This window comes from Ursus arctos, unplaced genomic scaffold (assembly GCF_023065955.2).
Source record: "Ursus arctos isolate Adak ecotype North America unplaced genomic scaffold, UrsArc2.0 scaffold_7, whole genome shotgun sequence".
Lineage (NCBI taxonomy): Eukaryota > Metazoa > Chordata > Mammalia > Carnivora > Ursidae > Ursus > Ursus arctos.
This window is the reverse complement of record NW_026623089.1, coordinates 54,668,147-54,679,161: the sequence shown is the minus strand read 5'-3', so window position 1 is coordinate 54,679,161 and position 11,015 is coordinate 54,668,147.

Genomic DNA, 11,015 nt, shown 5'->3' with positions numbered 1-11,015 from the left:
GATCCAGATACCCAGTGCCTCCAGGAAGCTGGCGGAGGGGGGCTGGACCCGGCTGGGAAACTGAGGGGATGTGGTGAAGGGACGAGGTAAGTCTGCGGATCTGCCCCAGTGACTGCCTCTCCACACCCGCCAGGCTGCTTCAAGGGAGCAGTTCCCTCCTAGGCAGGGAGAGGGTGGTTATGCCTGGGAGCCAGGGAGAGAGGGCTCTAGGACTGGATGGGGATGGGGGCGCTGTCCTTGAGATCTCAGCTGGTGTGCTGGTGAGCGGATGCTCCTTCCCTTTCTGCCTTCCAGCTGAAGCTAGGGGCCAGGCTCAGGAGCAGCAAAGGGAATGAGACTCTTAGATTCCACATTTTGCTACTGTCCTCCTTTAGGTCACGAAATGCTCCAAATTTGTTTTCAGGTCATAAGAATGAGAACCTGAGGCCCTTTTTGCAGATGGAAAAGTCAAGGCCCAGAAGGGGAAGGGACTCACCCAAGGTCACACAGCAAGTTCTATTGGAACCACACAGAACTCAGGTCCTAAGACTCCTAGTTCTAGATTCTTTCTTGTACCTGCTGACTCTTTCTGATTGGGGGAAAATGTAGTTTTTTTCAAGGCAAAACCAGACACCCCAAAGTGTAGAAAATAGAAGTCTTGTAGCTTTGAGGAAGATAGGGTCAGAGTAGAAATGGGGTAGCGGCCCCATCTCCCAGTGCCAAGGGGAGTAAGTGTCCACCCATGCTCCATCTCTCTACTTTCCTGCCCCATACACCCGCCTTGTTTGATTTCTATCATCCTGCAAATTGTGAACTGACAGGAAACCCAAAGCCTGCTTCCCTAGGGTTTTGTGACCCAGCCCCCCTCCAGGGAGAGCCCTGGCCAGAAGGGATCAAAACACCCCTATGAGTCCCAGGAATCCTGGAGAGCAGCTCAAAACCAGGACTCTCATCCAACAGTGGCCCTCAGATAAAAGGCATAAAAAGGCAAAGGGGGACTCGCTTGGCACAGTTTTGCCTCAAGTGGCTAATGGGTACTGGCAAGAACCGCAGGGCGAGCTTCCTGCACCAGGGGAAGATTCTGGGCATTCTTGGGAACCTTCTTAGCTGGGAGAGAATTCTGAGACCCACTCGTAATTCTTATCTGGCTTCCCCAAAGCAGCTCCGGCCCAGGGCTCTCCCGGGCTTTGCCGGCAGCCACTACTACTGCTTTGCGCAAAAAATAGGGCGAGGAGCGCGCAGCGGCCAGGAACAGCCGTCTCCTTGCTGCGGAATGCAACAACTCTCGGCAGCCCTTTTTCTGGCCAGGAGGGCAGGGCCGGAGGTCGCAGAGTCCTGGGGGGTTAGCGATCCGGGATCCACATCCTCCCTCTCAGCTGTTGGGGACGCACAGACCTCTCTCCAAAGTTAGTAGCCGTGCTTTTGGCGGCGGAGGCGCAAGCAGCGGTAACTCAGTGCGCGCCGGCAGTATTTGTGAAACGGCTCTTCCGGCGGGGAGCAGAGCCTGGTCCCGAAGCCCCAGGCCAGCCGCCGCCTCTAAGGCCCCCGAGGCGCGCGCGCCTCTACTCTCTGAGACCTAGGCAAGCCTGGAGGCTGAGGCGGCTCAGGAGACAGGCGACAGCCTGACGCCTGGAGACCGCGGGCAGATTGGAAAAGAAGGAAGGCAACGGTCCGCCCTGCCGCCTTCCTGTCGGCGGGGGGAATCTTAGCAGTGACTGGGGGCTCTTTGAGAAGCAAGCGGGAGGGAGGGGGGCCATGGGAAGCTGAATAGCTAATGGCTTGCCAGAGGAGGGGGCTTCTTTCTCTCGCCTTCGCCTCGGCACTGAAAGAGGGGAAGACAAAAATCTGGCGAGCGAGCTGCCTGGGCCGAGACTGGCCACTTCAAACAGCCCTTCAAACAAAAGGAGACGATGAAAAGAAAGCCCCACCTGTCTCCAGTGTTTGCTAAAATAATAATAAATAGATTTCGTTTAATAAATAATTACAAGAGATTGTAAAGTGGAGTGCTTTGGAAAACATGTACCGCGGGAGTCCCGCAGCCAGCCGTCACCTGCTCCCAAGGCGGACAACTTTATTGTTAAGCCACCCCCAACTAGTTTGCCTCTGATAAACTCTCCCTCATTTTCACAATGACTGTTTACTCATAGTTAGCACAATATTACCTTTGCCGTGATAAACCCAGAGGGGGGAGACCTGGCCCCTGGCCCCTGGGCACACCTGTCCCAGAAGCTGACACATGGATTTGGCACGGAGCAGGCCTCCCCCCGGGGGCCCTGCCTCCGTGTACATTGGCCCAATTGCCACCCATTTATAACAGGTTGACTGCAAGGCCTATCTCGGTCCTATTTGTCTTCTTTTATTGAAAGCATATGGTCTCCAGGGGCTCACCAGCCCCATATTTCATCTGCCGGGAGCTGGGGCGCTTCCGCAGGCTGGTGCTGCCCAGCGCGCTGCTCCCCACTCAACGGCTGCCGCGCCAGCTGAGGGGATGGCGGAGGTGGGGTGCGGAGAGATAAGGCCGGCTCCTCACTCGCTTTGGGAGAGAAGCCATTCCCTCAGAGACTCCTCCTCCCCGGGCGCAGAGACCTTGTGCGCTCTTGAATGGGTGGCTGGTTCTTTTTCTTGGGTAGGTGAGAGGGCGCCATATGCCACCCCCCAGGGCGTAGGAGGGAGCTCCAGCCCAGGGAGCCCTCGAACAAAGGGAAGAGAGGGCCCGGGACCTCAGGAGCGCCCGAGGTCTTTATTTCCAGATCCCCCTCCCTGCCCAGGGCCGTCTCCCCCCGCACGTCCGTGGCTAGCGCGCAGCGCCTGGAAACAAAGTGTCCACATTATCCCAGCCGCCAGCGGAGACAGTGAATGCGTGAAAAGGTGCATTGCGCACCGAGACACCTGTTGAAGCGGCGCCTCTTCTCAGCGCCTCTCTCTGTTCTGCCCTCGGTCAGCAGGGAGTGGGGGGTGGGAGGAGGGAGAGATACTGTGATTTGTGGCGACATATGTTGAGCAGATTGGTGTGTACTCTTCACAGGGACACACGCACCCTCGCTCCCATACACACCCCGCGAGAAGGAGCAGCTGCTCCCCTCACCTTCTCCCGACATAATACCTGGGCCAGGCGCTTTGGCGTCGCCTTTTGAGACTCCAGTTCTCCCCCACCCCCTCTGCCTTCCGCCCCCACCTGCCGCCCCAATCTTGGCAGCTTCGCTGTAGGACGTTATTGTCAAATTTAACAGATGCACGTTTGTTCCCAGCGCCCGGTCGCAAACACACACACGCACACACGCAGGCATCCACAGAAAACGCGACCGATGACACAGATGCGGAGCGCGAGATGTCTATTTGCCCGGCCCCGCGCCGCCGGGCTGGGGAAACAAACAGGACTGTGTGATTTTCTCTCCCCAGCCCGGAAGAAACGCGAACCGCCGCGGGCGGGGAGGCCACCTCCAGGCTCCTCGAACTTCGCGCTTGCCCTTTGGCGCGAGGGCGCACGGCGGGGCGCGGCGCTGGGAGCCCTGGGAGCGCACGGCTGTGGGCGCAGAGCGCCGACCGTCAGGCGGCGGGAAAGGGGTCCCTGGCCAGAGCGGAGAGGGCCAGAAGCTCCGGAGGTGCCGGTACGGCCCTGCCTGACCTCTGGCCCTCGCTTGACCTCTGGGATTCTCAATTCCTGAGTGGTGAAGACCTCTCAGTCTTCCCGAGATTCCCAGGAGTGGACATCCACCTGAGGGCGCTGGGGGCAGACCCGTCCCCCTGGAGTCGTCCTTCGGACACACGTGCCCACTTACTTCCTTGGCGCATGCAAGTTCAGGGAGCTGGGCTTTACTCACAGAACGTGAGGAGAAGAACACTGGATGGGGGACCCGCCCCGGCTCTGCCACTATCCTTGTGCTGCCCTGAGAAAACTGTTTCACCTGGGCCTGCTTCCCGTCTATTAAAGGAAAAAAGAGGTGAAGGAAATACATTGTCACTTTCTTTTCAAGTTTTGCAAAATTTGGAAATCTTAGCTATCAATGGGTCTCAGGCTGTGAGAGAGTGCACCCCCTCCCCTATTCCTGCCCTGACCCCCACACTCAGTTTCCCAGATCTGCGTTTCTGGCCAATGGATCTTTCACCAACAGCTGAGGTGCTGGGGGCGGTGATGGTGGTGGGGAAAGACAGACACTGAGACAGACACAAAGATGCTATCCTTTGTCCCCTCCATCTTCCAACTCTTGGGGCACGGGCAACCTTTGGGCCACTGTGACACTGGGTGACTGCATGCCTACAGATGCCAGGCTTCCAGACCCGCATTTCTTCCAGTGCGGAGGTGGAGCTGGGAAGCTGGGTGGTGGGTGTGTGGCTGTTAAGCCTCTTCTTCTTTCCAGGCTTCTTTCAGGAGAAAAATGTGCCCCTCCCACCCCTGGTGTGAACTTGGAAGAGCTTTGCTCATTCCCTCATCCTTACATGAATTATTTTTATTTTCCATGTGTTTTTGACTGAATGCGCTCCTGACATTTCTGAGATCTACTGGAGCAGGACAGGGGACATTTTTCTTTGGGAGACGTCTCCTCTGTACAAATCAGGGCAGCCCTCTGCTTGGTGGTCCCTCTGTTTCCTAGCCCTGATGCCCCCTCCCCACCCGTCCCAGGGCCATGGGGATTCTGGCTAGGCAACAGCAGTAAGAACCAAAGGGTGTCAGGATTGCTATGAGTTGGGGGGAGGGCAGGAGAAATCTATCCACCTCACTTCTTTAGGTCACCTTGGATGAAATGCTCACCCTAGGGGCGCCTGGGTGGCACAGAGGTTAAGCGTCTGCCTTCGGCTCAGGGCGTGATCCCGGCGATCTGGGATCGAGCCCCACATCAGGCTCTTCTGCTATGAGCCTGCTTCTTCCTCTCCCACTCCCCCTGCTTGTGTTCCCTCTCTCGCTGGCTGTCTCTATCTCTGTCGAATAAATAAATAAAATATTTAAAAAAAAAAGAATCTCTTATGGTTAAAAAAAAAAAAGAAATGCTCACCCTATTTCCAGTTATCAGATTAGGAAGGAAGGGGACAGGGGTGGATGGTGGCCAGGGTCAAGAATTAATTCTCGACTAACTCAGTGGAGAAGCAATAGAACGTAATGCAATGTGGTTTCTCACACAATACTTAGTAATTTGAATCTCCATATAGGACTTTCAAGGAGGCAGATCACCCTCTCACACAACCTCCAGGGAAGCCAGGAAGGGATTTTCCCAATCCCCAGTTTACTCCTGAGCATTCTGAGGCTCAAGGTCCCAGAGTTGAGGATTGGAACTCCTCTTCCCTTGTGTGCATTCAGCTAGCTGGCAGAGAATCTTCATTTTGTCACCTTCCCGGCCCCCTCCCCACTGCCCGCACTCCAGGATCTCCATCCTGCCACCCTCTGGAGCCATGCAGACATGGGCAGGTCTGTCAGGGTCTTGGGGTACAGGAGCTGAAGGGTTTGGGAGCAATAAATAATGGAGACTTTCCCCTTCTCTCTAGTTTTTCTCTTCGTATGGCTTCCACAAGCTTCTCTTAGCTCCACATCTGTGCTATGGAGGCAGGACCAGATTTACAGGGCATGGAGAGTGAGGACCTTCTTAAATTTGGTGCCAAGGCACCCCACTGGCCTCCCTTCAGCCCCAGCTCTGCTGTGAGGGTAATGAGCCTCATACTGCCCCTTGCTTAGACCTGAAAGCTGGTGGTCCCAATTTTTTTTGATTATGTGGCGTTCTCAGAAAATTATTTTAGGCACACCCTTCAAAAACATAATGATATGTTATTATATATAATGATATGTTATAATAGCTGTTCATTATTCTTCACCTATTACATGCCATATAAAATATATGCAAAATGGGATTTATTGTAAATTACGGATGGCTTTCTGTACCAGGCAGCAAAAGTAGTGGAGAAGAAAATGTGATTTTGAGCCATGCACCGTGGGTTCCAATTTGGACTTCCACACCTAGTAGCTGTATAAGCTTGGCCTATTCACTCAACCTCTAGGAGGCACCTTCATTTTCTCACCTATAAAATGGGGGGATAGGGACACCTGGGTGGCTCAGTTGGTTGAGCATCTGACTCTTGGTTTTGGCTCAGGTCAAGATCCCAGGGTCATGAGATCGAGCCTCACATTGGGCTCCACGCTCAGTGTGGAGTCGGCTTGGGATTCTCTCTTCCCCTCTTCCTCTGCCTCTTCCCTGCTCTCTCTTTCTCCACCCCCCAAGATAAATAAATCTTTAAAAAAATAAAAAGGGGGATAATACTAGAGTACCTGCCTCATGGGGCTTAAAACATTTAATTCCTGTAAAGCAATCACCATGAACATGTAGTGAGTGTTCAACCATTTACAAATGCAATCATTGATGAGATAGACATTATGAAACATACGTCCAAAGAAATTTGCACCCAGGAAGTAAAAATAAATGTAACTAAAAGTTCTAATGTGTGACTCTTCTTGTGCTCTCCTCTCCGGGCAACCTGATTTGAATCCTGCCATCTTCAGCAACGGCCACGGCAGTAGCAACAACAGGACACAGGTCTGTGTGCCAGCACGTTCTCACCCATTAATGTTATTCATCAAACCAGTGAGGCAACATGGCCAGAGATCAGAAGTCCATTTTACGTATGAACAAACTGAGGCTTTAGAGAGCTGATATGACTCGTTCAAGGGCACCCAGTTTGTATGGTGGAGAGGGAATAAGAATCTAGGTCTTCTTTTTTTTTTTAATTTTATTATTATTATTTTAAAGATTTTATTTATTTATTTATTTGAGAGAGAGAGACAGCCAGCGAGAGAGGGAACACAAGCAGGGGGAGTGAGAGAGGAAGAAGTAGGCTCCCAGCGGAGCAGGGAGCCCGATGCAGGGCTTGATCCCAGGACTCTGGGATCACGCCCTGAGCCGAAGGCAGACGCTTAACGACTGCGCTACCCAGGCGCCCCAAGAACCTAGGTCTTCTGACCCCAAGTCTATGCCTCATCCACCCTAGCTCTGTTATGTTGTGGGTTCCACGCCCCGTGAGCTGGTTGTAGCATCCATCCAGTTAGACTCTTACAGAACAACTACCAAAAAAGGGGGTGTGGACAAATCAATGAAGCCAGCTGGTGGTGTGTGCATATGGCTCATTTATGCTTGTCCACCAGAAACCATAGCGAGCTTGGAGGCAAGCTGGCATGTAACCTTATTTGATGGGTGGGGTACACTTTGTCGATGCAAGTGTGGAAGGGAGCACTTTTATGCAGAGCTTTAGGTCCACACAGGAAACTACAAATCAAATTCCTGTCAATGCAATTGCCCAGATACCAAGATGGCCTGGGTCAATTGGGCACACCTTCCCTCTGTCTCATAAATGTTTATGAAGGGTCATTATGAAAGGTGGTGGCCAGCTGTTCCCCACAGGCACAGAGATTAGACTGTGGGAAGTGGTTTGAATTGGAAAAGCAGGGATTTAGGCTATTTCGGGCTTAGGATGACTATTCAGTTGTATAGAACATACCGGGGGAGTCGCCGGCCCCAGAATCCCTTCAAGACCGTGGGTGGAATTCACTGCTACAGTTCTTAACGTGAGTGACTTGAAAGGAACACCAGTCCCCTCCGAAACCATCACAGCATGACAGCACAAACCCATGACATACGAGGTGTTGTGAGAATTACCGACAGAAGGTTAAGGCTGCAGAAGACCTTCACTGGCCTCTAGTCCCCAACACTAAGTTGACAAATGATTGGGAACTGAGACCCAGAAAGGAAACATGTCTTGTTCAAGGCCACACTGCCAGAACCCAAGTCTCTTTCCATTAGTGCATGATCAAGCCCCAGAGCCCTTGCTCTGAGTTGCTCGCATTTGGTATCCACCATTCTCTGCCTGGTAGTGGAGGTCCTTTGTCCCCTGTCTCCCTCAAAAGAGGATGTGGTCCTTGAGACCAGGAGCTGTGTCATGTTGAGCATCTAGCAGGAACATTGAAAATGGTGGGTCTCTGGTAGAGATTGGCTTCATGGGACCAGGAAAGTGAAGGTCACATGAGATCTGGGCATCTGGGCAGCCAGCAGGAGGCTGGCAGGATGTAGAATGAGTGCAAGGGGCTGATCAGACCCATATGGCTGCTGTAAATTGATGATGGAGCCAGGACCGTGGGGCTAATGGAAGCAGAGAAGGGGAGGCACATCCTTGCCTTTGAGGGCACAACCTGGAAGTTGTATACATCTGCACGTTGGCTAGCGCTTAATCACATGGCTTCATTTAGCTGCAAGGGGGGCTGGGAAATGGAGTCTGAAGTCTGGATGACCATATGCCCAGCGACGAATTAGAAATCTATTACCAATGGTCCTTATCGTGCTTAAGTTATTGGAAAATATGAACTTTTCCTTGGACTACAGTGGAGATCCTCAGTGTAATGTGCATCCCCACCTCCCTCACTCCGGTTTAGGGGGTTCACCTGGATTGTGAATTCCAGAAGATGGTAGGCAACATTCTGTGTGTGCATCCGTCTTTCTGAGGGAAGATTCAGTTTCATTTAGTCATCTAAAGCGTTCATGATGCCCTTCCCCAAATATTAAGAATTTGTGATCTGAAGGTTGCCGAGCAATTTTGAGCAAGTCATGCAATCTTTCTGGTTTTTCTGAGAATTCTTTTCTATAGAGATGTGCTGAGGCTTTGAGTGAATGATGAATTTTGAGTAAAAGTTGTGACAAAACAAAAATGGAGGTCTTCCGGCCATTTAGCATGTATTTCCTGAGGTCTGAAGTGCGTGAAGCCCTGGTGTCAGCACTGGGGTTCAATCCAGTCCTTGCCTCAAGAGTCCAGAGTCTAGTGGTGAGATGGGCACAATGATGTTTACAGGAATTCCAGAACCCCTTTGAGCCTGCTCTTCCAGACTACGCCCTCCTAGCAGCCTAGAGTCTGCACATTTAGGAAATCCCTCAGGTGCTTTTGGTACAAACCAGAGCTGGGGCCAGACCAGAGATGACGAGCTTACAAGCTTTTGATGCGGTCACTTCAGGCCAGGGTGCAGGAACCAAGGCTGGCGGGATGAACCCCAGGCTCTGGGTTCAAACTCCAGCTCTGTGCAACAGTCTACTGCTCCGCCCTGCTAGGTGGGGGTCATCCCCCACTCATCCACGGAAACACAAATCAGGAGCAGACTCAGGAGCCAGCCAGGTAGACTGGAATCCAGGCAATGTGTGGATCTTACGCTTTTTGTGATATTGGACAAATTATTTCATTTCTCTGGCCTTGATTCTTTTATCTATAAAACGGAGGCAGTAATAGTACTCACCTCTAGGGTTGTTGTTGGATGAAATGAGTTCCTAGATGTCTAATACTCAGAATAGTGCCCAGCTCATAGCAAGGGTGATGCTCTATGGAGGATTGCTGTGTACTGGCCACGGGGTCATTGAGAGAGAGGCAGAGGAGAGCAAAACCTGATGGTCTCTTAGGGGCTGACACCCAGTCTAATTGGAGAGGCAGATGTTAAACAAAGCAGTCCTATGAATAGATGACAGCAGAGCCTGGTGAGAGCTCTGAACGACAAGCTTTAGGGTGCAATGAAAGCTTGGGTCGGGGAAGGTGTGCTAGAGAAAGGACCAACATGCATAAAGGCCTGAAGCAGGAAGGAGCATGGAACATTTTGGTAAAGTGAAAGGACCTGTGGAGGGAGCACTGAGGAGGAGGGAGAGAGGTTCAGGGCGAAGCTGGAGGGCGGGCTGGGCTCCACTTGATAGGGCTAGGCTGGGCCCCACAGAGCTTTGCGGGTACTTGCCCTGAGCAACAGGAAGTGGTTATAAACTGAGGCCTGACATGTTCATAATGTACGTTTATGGAAAGATCAGCGTGTATGTGAAGAGAAAACTGGCATCAACAGAGGGGAAATCAAGAGGCTTGTCTGGGTGAAAGAGGACGGGGCTTGGCTGGGGGCAGGGCATGGAGAGAGATGAGTGGATTTAGCTGAGAGAGGGAGGGTGGGCAGAGTCCAGCAATAGATGGACTATGGGGAATTAGGAAAGGGGTGAGAGAAATGAGGGTGGCGCCTGTCAGTGAGATGAAGATCACAGAAGACGTGTGCTGTTTGGCGCCTCTCAGATGTCCAAGTGGAGACGTTGAGTGGACTACTGGCCACACAGGTCTTCGAGGAGGTCTGGACTGAAGATGTGTATTTGTGGGTTGTTTTTTTCTGTTTTCAAGTTTTTATTTAAATTCTAGTTAGCATACAGGGTAATATTTGTTTCAGGTCAAATTTAGTGATTTATCACTTCCATACAACACCCACTGCTCGTCACAACAAGCGCCCTCCTTCATACTCCTGGCCCGCTGAATCCATTCCCGCCCCCATCTCCCCTCCAGCAACCCTCGGTTTGTTTTCTATAGTTAAAAGTCTGTTTTCTGGTTTGCCCCTCTCTTCCTCCATGTTCTCAACCCCACGTTCATCTGTTCGCTTCCTAAATTCCACATAGGAGTGATTTGTCTTTCAAGTATTTGTCTTTCAACATTTGCGTTTGTGAGCCATCCGGGTTGAGCCAGAGTGTGTGTGTAGATGAGCTAGTTTAGGGAAAGAGCATGGCATGAAGAAGAGTAGGGTCCGAGGAACGCGTCTCAGGAACTCCAATTTTTAAAGGCGGAAAGGAGGAGGAGGAGCTAAAGAGATTGAGGGGGCGGGGCCAGAAAGGGAGGCGGCCACGAGGAGGGCTGCTATCCTCAAGGCCAACGGAAGGATCTCTTAATTCTGCTGGAGTAGGACATCATGTGTGAAGCAGCTGATGGGGGGAGTTGGATATTTTATACAGGCATAAGAAAGCGGTGTTGTTATAAATGCAGTGTGTGGGTGAAAGAGGGCTCTGCAAAGGAGCCTCAGATTACTAACCACCTGGACTGGTCAGAGCACAGGGCAGGGAGACACCATGGAGTTCCTACCGGATCTTATTTTTCAGCTGGTCCTTGATGGGCCATATTTTACACTCCAGCGATGCTGCAAGGACACTAGCTGCTGGCCTGAGAGCCTGGGAATGGCCAGCTGAAGGCAGCGAGAAGTCAGCAAGGATGGGACACCATCCTCTGGACCATAG